This window comes from Ovis aries, chromosome 7 (genome assembly GCF_016772045.2).
Source record: "Ovis aries strain OAR_USU_Benz2616 breed Rambouillet chromosome 7, ARS-UI_Ramb_v3.0, whole genome shotgun sequence".
NCBI classification, from domain to species: domain Eukaryota; kingdom Metazoa; phylum Chordata; class Mammalia; order Artiodactyla; family Bovidae; genus Ovis; species Ovis aries.
This window is the reverse complement of record NC_056060.1, coordinates 57,703,823-57,713,855: the sequence shown is the minus strand read 5'-3', so window position 1 is coordinate 57,713,855 and position 10,033 is coordinate 57,703,823. Positions and strand designations below refer to the sequence as shown.

The 10,033-nt window shown below is 40.4% G+C and overlaps 1 pseudogene; it reads left to right on the top strand.

Moving 5' to 3' along the window:
* Nucleotides 1-930: 930 nt before the first annotated feature.
* LOC114115862 (large ribosomal subunit protein eL32-like) lies at nt 931-7,851 on the top strand (annotated as a pseudogene).
* Nucleotides 7,852-10,033: the final 2,182 nt, after the last annotated feature.

The following is a 10,033-nucleotide window of genomic DNA, read 5'->3' as shown; positions in this document are numbered from 1 at the left end:
CAATCCAAAATCCCAGTGCCAAACACAGTAATTATTTCTTATTAATCTTGCAGTCCAATTTGATTGGTTGGCCTGAGGTAAATGAAGTAAGTAGAAATTTACCCCACACAGTCTTTCAGGCACTCAAGCTTCGAGTCCTTTCCATCCGGTGGCTCCGGCACCTTTTCTGCTCTTAGTATCCTCCTCTGGTTCCTCCGCATCCAATAGAAGGGACAAATGGTGAGGGAGGACCTCGAGGCTGGGAATAGAACTGCAAACAAAGTCAGACGATGCCGCTAACTTCTAGCTATTCATAGGTTAATGGGGGCTATAGACATGGGTGCAGAAAACATAATGAAAGACAGTAAATGTTGTAATAGAAGTGTTCTGTGAACTGAGGGGAAACACACCTGAGTTTAGAGTGGTTGCTGCTACTAAGCTGCTTCAGTCATGTCCGACTCTGTGCGACCCCATAGATGGCAGCCCACCAGGCTCCCCCGTCCCTGGGATTCTCCATGCAAGAACAGTGGAGTGGGTTGCCATTTCCTTCTCCAATGCATGAAAGTGAAAAGTGAAAGTGAAGTCGCTCAGTCATGTCCGACTCTGTGCAACCCCATAGGCGGCAGCCCACCAGGTTCCTCCATCTATGGGATTTTCCAGGCAAGAATACTGGAGTGGCGCGCCATTGCCTTCTCCTTTAGAGTGGTAGAGGCCTGGAAATAATAATACAGTTAGTATTTTTCCTACGTGCCAAACATTGCACTAAGCAATTTATATCCCCAATGTGATTTAATCTTACAAATACCCAGTGAAGTTATTTTTGTCACTTTGTAGATGAGGAAACCAGAACAGAAAAAAAGTTAACTAAGTTTTCCTATGTTACTTAGCTTTTAAGAAATTAGAACCTGAACCTGGCAAATTCTGAAACCCATACCCTTTCCTGGATGCGCCATGTTGCCTTTAATTAGGTTTAAGAAGATACTGTGGTTGGAACTGGTCTGATGGTTGAGGTGCTAGGACCTTCCACTTATCAGAACACTGTGTGCCAAAGCATGATGAGTGAAAGAACAGGTTGCATTTAAAGAATTGTTGTGAATTGGACAAACAAATTAAATTCTTGTGGAAAACAGCCCCCAAAGTCTCAGTGGCTTAAAACAACAAAAATTTGTTTCTGTTCCAAGAAGGTAGGCAGTGGGCTTTCCTCCACATGATCATTCAAGGATCCATGAGATCACTTGAGTCAGAGTGGAAAAACAAGGAAATCTAGAGAATCAAGCACTGTTTTTTTTCTGCCTTGGCCTGGAAGTGAAACATGTCAGTTCCCCTCAAAGCCCACTAACCAGAACTAGTCACATGGCTCAGACTACCTGCTATAAGCTGGATAGAGATGGGAGAAAATGAGTATTGTGTGAGTATTACTGTCTGCTGCATCTGGCATTTACTTTAAAAAATATTTCTTAAAAAAAAAAATTTATTTTTAAATAAAGAAGGTAGGGACTTCCCCGGCAGTCTAGTCGTTAAGACTCCATGCTTCCAATGCAAGGGGCTTGGATTCTATCCCAAGTCGGGGAACTAAGATCCCTCATGCTGTGCAGCCAAATAAATAAATAAAATAATGAAGGTAGAACGCATCAAAGTTAAAAATTCTCATTCCTGACTTAGATCTTGGTCTGATGGTATCTTCTTTTAGGTAAATTCTCATTGGAGATTTCCGGAGGGACTAGTTCAATTCTAGGCCAAACCAAGGCTTTGAATCTCTCTGAGCTGGTAGAGAGTGCCAAAGTTTTAGATTAAACCTCTCTTAGGTCCAGAACAGAACCACTATGCTTTGTGGAACACAGATTAACCTGGACTGGACTAAACCTCTTGGCACTTAGACCAGATAAAAGTGTATTAAATTATAACTCCAGAATATTTTACATAAGTACATTGAAAGTTTTTCTTAGAATGAGACTGTATGGTATATCAGTTTTTAAATGAAACTAGCCAGGAAAAAAAAAGAAAATAGAAATGATTTTTCAAATTTAATGGGTTTATAAATATCTCAATAGGCTTTCTGTTTAATGGTAAACAACTGGAAAAAAACCACCAGCAATCCCAAGATGATAGTTCCTTAAAAACATGGAAAATGAGTATATTTTGATAAAATATTTCATATTTCAAAACTGTGTGTATAACTTTTAATATTAGAAGGGTGAGGTGGTTAAGGAGAAGTTGGGGAAATTGAGAAAGTGATTATTTGTACTCAAATATCCTGTTACCAGTCTTATGATTAGTCCCTGGGGATTTTTTGGATTGTTATACTTTCCTTATTCCAAATTTATATCAAAATCTGGTTCTTAATCTTTCAACAGCAAAGCACAAAAAAATTCCTAGATACTCACCATTGGTTAGTGCTATGGTATTCTTATTTTACAGATGAGTAAAGCAAATGTCTAAAAAGTTAAAATCTGGCCAAGGTGTCAAGCTGGAATTTGAATCCAGGCTGACTGATTTCAGAGCCTATAACTTTCCCCATGTTTCCTTGTTCAGTAGACAAGATGAGAGCAAGCAACAGGATAATTGACAAGAGGGTGGATGAAAAGTGCTGTTTATCCTATGGCCTATATTTAGCCCTGGGCCATTAAGCATAATCTTCAAATAAGCATTCTTTACCTTCCCAATCTGATCATGCAAGAAATGTTCTTGCTGCATACCCTTGGGATCCTTTTTTCATTCCCTGAACTGCTGTGGGTGGGCTGGACACACTTATAAGTCATAAAATGAAATCAACCATGACAGGCTTTCATCTGTCCTGTCATCAGCTTCCCAAGTGTCAGAGAGGTGGCTCAATCTGTACTTCAGTTTATGTTGTCACCAACTAGAGAAAAAAAAAAATGTACTGGGAATACTCTGTGCCAACTACCTCAAGACAAAACTCTGGTAATGTCTTTTTAATAACATAATTATCCCATTAGAGAAAGTATTTACAACGATAAGTTCAATTCAGTAATGGTGAATAGAATGTTATTTTTTAGAGTAATTTTGTGTTCACAGCAAAATTGAGTGGAAAGTTACAGAGAGTTCCCATATACCCCGTGCCTCCACACATGATTGGCCTCTCCTGTTACGAACATCCCTCACCAGAGTCATACTCTTTTTTTCCACTTTGGCTACTTTGCAGAGCTTGCATGACGACCAGGGATGGAACCTGGGCCTACTTGGTGAAAGCGCAAAGTCCAAACCATTGACCCACCAGGGAATTCCCATCAGAGTCATACATTAATTACAATTGATGAAGTTACACTGACACATCCTTATCACCCAAAGAATAGAATTTTTTTACTTCAAAGATTTAGTTGTATCATTTTAAATGACCCAACCACAGTGAATTTGTTGTGAATATTAAGACTAAGAATGATCAGATTTCACCTTTAGTTAGAAATATGTATTTCTAGTATGATCTTCAGAAAGTTTCAGAAGATTTTGATTTTTTCAAATGGAAATAGCTTTATAATTTGTGTGTGTATATATATATTTGTCATATGGCCTGTGGAATCTCAGTTCCACAACCAGGGATTGAACCCAGGTCATAGTAGTGAAAACCTTGAATTCTAACCACTAGGCAACCTGGTGACTTCCCTTCCCCCTGCTTTTAAATCCACAGGGGCAGGAGAGAATGGATTGGCAGGACATCTAGAAAATGAGGTCTGTGGGCAGACTGACTCTAACCCTGACTAACCCTGAGCCATTCTCATTCTCATTCTCATAAAGTAATCAGAGTGAGAGGAAGGGACCGTCTTTTCTCTTTTAAGACAAGTTGGAAAGACAGAAATTCAAAATTTTGCTTGCAACTAGCAGAAAACGTGTTAGAAATAATAAGATGAAAAGTTAATACTTATTGATTAAATAATATTTATACTATGCCAGACACTGTGTTTAGTCCTTTGCAAGTGTTACCTCATTTGATTCTCACAAGCATTCTATAAGATATGTATTGTTATTATTTCTATCTTAAAAATGGGTAAATAAAGACTAAGTACCACACAGAAGTTCACACCAGACTGGTAGATTGCAGTACTGGATTTTAATCCCAAGTGTATTAGCAATCCCCAAATCATAAGCAATGTAACACAGTAAATGTTTCTTGTTTGGGGCAAAGAGCAGTGTATATGGTCCTCATTAGATTTCTCTCTTAAGCAGCTCACCTCTAACCAGTGACTCATATACACAGGCCCCTTCCGTCCTGTGACTTAAGCATGTTGTAGCTTCAAGATCTCTTCACTATCAATCAGCCTGGAGTGATGGAAAGAGAGCATAGAAGATTGAATAGGATGTTTCAAGGTCAGACCTAGAAGTAGTGACATTACTTGGTTCTATGGGCTAGAACCAAGTCAGATAGAAATCTGGGATGCAAGGGTGCCTGGGGCCAGCGTGAGGAACTCCGCCCATGGCAAAGGTCATGAGGAAGGAGGCTTGGCATATGCAAAGGTGTGATCAAGCCTCAGGAAACCCCCTGTTCCCGAGCATCTACCCCCAAAACCAGAGTCTATCTACTTTACTGTTTCATGCTTTCGCCTACACCTCTGACTTTATGGGGGGCTGCTCCCCACCGGTTCTCTCAGAGAAGGAGTAAACGTGCAGCTCCAAGTCAATAAAAATTCCTGGGCATGACAAGAGTGTTTCAACTTACGAACTCCTCTGAAGGTTATCTAGCCTGCCTGTATAGGTTCGTCCGGCCACATGTGATTGTTTACAGCCTCCCAACCGTGAGAGGCATGAGATGTTTTAGACTTACTAAAGGCAAATTCTTTTGGGAAGTTAGAAATTATTAGTATAGTGGGTTGGTTAGGAATTATATTGGTGAAGGGTTTTTCATTTGTTGTGCCAATAATTGCTGCTAATTCCCTGCCCTGGGTGGGACAAGGGTGTCTCAGGTCAAACCTCTCTGCTGGCAAACTAGCTTATGTGACAGGATTATCTATACTCCTGCACATGATTGTTTACTACCTCTCAACCATAAACAGCACAGAGAGTTTTGGAGTATTTTGAGAGTCTTAATTAGCATAGGGCTTTCCTCATTGTTGAGTCAATGATTGCCAGGCCTCCATATCCTTAGGCACCTGGGAATATATTAATCAATGTATTTGGAATATAGAAAAGGAAATATAGTAGTTTTTAAGGTTAACAATACTAGAATTTTTGAGTTAATGAATTTTCTCTTTTGTAATAGATCACTATACTTTGTTATAAATCACTGTGTCCTTGCTATGTAAAAATGCAACTTTATCTATCTTAAGACTAAACAGATCTTAAGGGGAACATTGGTGAAAGGATTTTCATTTGTTGGGCTGATGTTTGCTGCTAAATCTCCATACTCCCTGCTCTTATAATAAATATAACTTACATATAGGAGAAATAAGTATTAACCTTTAAGATTAATCATGTTAACCTTGGGTTAAATAAATTCCTTTCTTGATTGTAACTCACTACACCCTCACCCTATAGGAATGCAACTTTATTTGGAAGGTGGTGCCTGGTTTAAGAAAAAACACCCTTGGAAAAAATAAGTTTTTTGGTTATCAGGAAGAAAGGCTCGTAAAATGTCAGCAGGCCTCATGGCCAGAAGATGATGTAAAACCCCTAAGATCTTTTTTTATGTAAGGCGCCTGATTTTGATAAAGGTCAGGACTGCTGACCCCCGCGTGGCTCTGTATTCATCCCTATGTGTAACAAAAGGTATATAAGCAAACCCAAAAATAAAGAAATGGGATCAGTTTCCAGAAAGACTGATTCCCCCATGTTGCTTCTTTCTTGCTCTCCGTTTTTCTGGCCAAATTCCCATCTGGTGCATGGGTACCCACCAAGCCTGAAAATTTTACCTGGGCTTCTAAGATCAGACCGGGGTGGGGCTCAGTGCCTCCTCTCCTTCAGGATAACGGGAAGACGCCTGTGGCCTACATAGGTGGTGATTGGTATTCCATGTAAACCAAGTTATTCGGCCTCTTTTTCTCTGCTAATTTTCTAATCCCTCTCTATCTGTAATTAAATAAGTTATTTCCAAGGACGCCGACTCCGTCCCCACCTTTGAATCACCCTGGATCCACCGGGGCTGGACCCCGGCACAAGGGAACCTGGGAAATGTGGTTTAGGTCTGTGTTCTGGAAGGCAAGGAAACCTGGTGACCCCAAGAAACTGCCGCAGCAGTTTTGTCTTGCTCAGGATTCTTAGCCACTAGACTCCACTGTAACTCCTCCTCTACTCTTTGACTGGAGGGAAACTATCAAGTCTCTCTGAGATTTAACACTGTGTGAAATAAATCCATTTGGGGGTTTAAAGAGCAACAAGAAATGGCATGGTGCAGTCATTATGAACCTAGAAACTAATGCTAAATCTGATGACCTGTTTATTAACTAGGTAATCTTGTGCACATTCTGAATTTCTGCCTTTCCTTATCTGTAACTGAAAATACAGTGTTTTCCTTTGCATGTCTCTCTTTTTTTTAATATAAATTTATTTATTTTAGTTGGAGGCTAATTACTTTACAATATTGTAGTGATTTTGCCATACACTGACATGGATCCGCCACAGGTGTACATGTGTTCCCCATCCTGAAGCCCCCTCCCACCTCCCTCCCCATCCCATCCCTCTGGGTCATCCCAGTGCACCAGCCCCGAGCACTCTGTCTCATGCATTGAAACTGGACTGGCGATCTGTTTCACATATGATAATATACATGTTTCAATGCATGTCTCTTAAATTGCTATGAGAGTCAAAGGGAATACTTTGTGTAAAAATACTTTGTAAAACGTAAAATGATGCACAAATGTTGGAGTTGTTGATATTATTGTTACTTCCTAAGTGTCAATATCATTGATATAGATAATGATAATCACGCTATAATATTGGAGAAGAAATCACTGTGAGTTGGGCTGGTCAGGGAATGCTTTACAGGAGACCTGGGGTTTGAATCTGATCTGGAAGGATGAATAATATTTGCATAGTAGAGAAGTAAGGAAAAGGCATTCAAGCCAGAGAGTATTAGCCCACCAAAGAAGTAGAAGGCAGAAGAAGCAGAGTGCTTCTTTTTTCAGAAACACTGAAAAAATTGCTTGCTCTTGGAGGCTTCTGAGATTGGAGTGGGCAAGAGCAAGTGAACTTCAGACTGCTGCTACCTCTGTCTCACTTCAACCATCTCTTGAGACATTTCTCTAAGGGCCACTCCCATCCCTGCATGTCTTATAAATGGGACAAAGTGCCAGACTACCTTTTCAGGAATGTTTGATGGCAATAATGTGTCCTTCTGGAGTAAAGGGTAGGCATGTTGACTACCCATTATAAAAGGTTCTAAGGAGGTAGCATCCATCTCCAACCCAGCATCATGACTGCTCTCAGACACTTTATGAAGCCCCAAAATCATCCAAAAGAAGACCAAGAATTTCATCCAGCACCAGTCAGCATGATATATCAAAATTAAGTATAACTGGCAGAAACCCAGAGACATTGACCACAGGGTACAGAGAAGATTCAAGTGCCAGATCTTGGTGCCCAAGATTGGTCATGGTAGCAACAAGAAAATGAAGCACATGCTGCTTAGTGGTTTCTAGAAGTTTCTGGTCGGTGACATCACAAAGCTGGAAGTGCTACTGATGTGCAACAAATTTTACTGTGCTGAGAGGACTCACATTTCCTTCAAGAACCTCAAAGCCATCATGGAAAGAGCAGCCCAGCTGGCCGTGAGTCACCAATCCCAATGCCAGGAGGCACAGTGAAGAAATGAAGAGAGAGCTCATGTGTGAGTTTTATTTGGTTATGGAAAGCCATAACAATTCTGCAAAGGAAAACAAAGATTCTGATTCCCTAAGCTCAGAGTTCTTCATGTACAGATGCTAACTGGCCCTATTCCCATCACCCTCTGAAAACTAGGTCTTGGAGAACCAACTTAAAGAGGCAGATACTACTAGCTACTTTCTCTCTAACTCAGGAGTCTTATGTCTTCTAGTAGCATCCATGAGACTGTGACAGGCTAATTTGTTAACTTGCAAGTAGGGTAAAACTCAGATCCTTTACAGTTCTTGACAGAATCTATCTCTAGGAGTGATTTCATGGAACAATACTACATTCCAGGCAGGGCACTAAACTGCTAGGGATACAGAACCAAAAAGCACAGTTCTTGCCTGTAAGGAGCCTCCAAGTGTACAAATCAGGAGCTTACTGAGCTTGGTTCTGGTAATTTCAGAATAGTTAAATCGCTAAGCTAGTGAACACACACAGGAAAAGATCAAACTCAGACTAATAAAATTCTAGCTGTGTTTACAACTAAACCCCAACAACAGGGTAGAGACCATATGGTATTTCAGTCCTCTGAGAGAAAGTATATTCTCTATAGATAGCAGAAGCTGAAAAACAGAGTTACCTGGAGCCTTAAAGAAGGCTTTTAAAACAATACCCTTCAGTCCTCAGCGGCCAAGAAAGAAAGTTGGTTCTAGATGGATTTGCTCATTCTATAACTCTTCCCTAAATAAATTGTCCTGAAGAGTGACAGTAGAGGCATCACTTTCTGGCCCAGAGATCAAAGAGTATCTCTTGTGTAGTCATCTGATGATGTTGGTAAGGGAATTTCTAACTCTGGGATTACATCTAGGATGGGAGAGGAGGCAGATACTATGTTAAATGCAGGCACAACCAATGAACAGAATTATACTCTGAAGAGCAGAAAAGTTGCATATAGATGGAGAAGGATCTAGAACCCTAAGCCTCTGGTCTCTGAGACAGAATTGGTTTCGCATACAGGATCCAGAAACCCTGGATTTATGATAGAGGCTCCATCAAATAAGTGGGATGAGCACTTTCAATAGGAAAGGAGTGAGGGAACCTGGCAGGCAGAGTACTTAGTTTTCTGGGCATAACAGACAGTGCTAAAGTTGCTCAAATGATTTGGTAAATAAACAGGGTGTTCTAGGCTCATCTGACACATCAGATACAAATAGGTATCATGTGGTATTTGGCAAAAATGAGTACCTAACACTGACACCGAATATATGACAGCACAAAACCAGGAGCTTTACACAATGTGATGTGTGAGACTGGTCCTTGGCACTGGAAGCAAGAATCCACTCATTCAACAAAGTGTATCGGCACTGTTCTAGGTGCTAGGGATAAAGCAGGGAAGAAGACAGAAAAAAATCCAGCCCCTATTTTGTTTTCAATGAAGTTAAATCTGCTTCCGAGCTACCTAGGTTTAGGGAGATGAGAAATCCAGGATATGTCATGTTTACTTGTGGGGGAAGATAATTTATTAGGGGTATCTATAATTGCACTCATCTCACACGCAAGTAAAGTAATGCTCAAAATTGTCCAAGCCAGGTTTCAGCAATATGTGAATCATGAACTTCCAGATGTTCAAGCTGGTTTTAGAAAAGGCAGAGGAACCAGAGATCAAATTGCCAACATCTGTTGGATCATCGAAAAAGCAGAGTTCCAGAGAAACATCTATTTCTGCTTTACTGACTATGCCAAAGCCTTTGACTGTGTAGCTCACAACAAACTGTGGAAAATTCTGAAAGAGATGGGAATACCAGACCACCTGACCTGCCTCCTGAGAAACCTGTATACATGTCAGGAAGCAACAGTTAGAATTGACATGGAACAACAGACTGGTTCCAGATAGGAAAAGGAGTATGTCAAGGCTCTATATTGTCACCTTGCTTATTTAACTTATATGCAGAGTACATCATGAGAAATGCTGGGCTAGAGGAAGCACAAGCTGGAATCAAGATAGCCGAGAGAAAAATCAATAACCTCAGATATGCAAATGACACCACCCTTATGGCAGAAAGTGAAGAAGAACTAAAGAGCCTCTTGATGAAAGTGAAAGAGGAGAGTGAAAAAGCTGGCTTAAAGCTCAACATTCACAAAACTAAGATCACGGCATTGGGTCCCATCACTTATAGATGGGGCAAATAGATGGGGAAACAGTGGAAATAGATGGCAAATAGATGGGGAAACAGTGGCTGACTTTATTTTTATGGGCTCCAAAATCACTATGGATGGTGATTGCAGCCATGAAATTAAA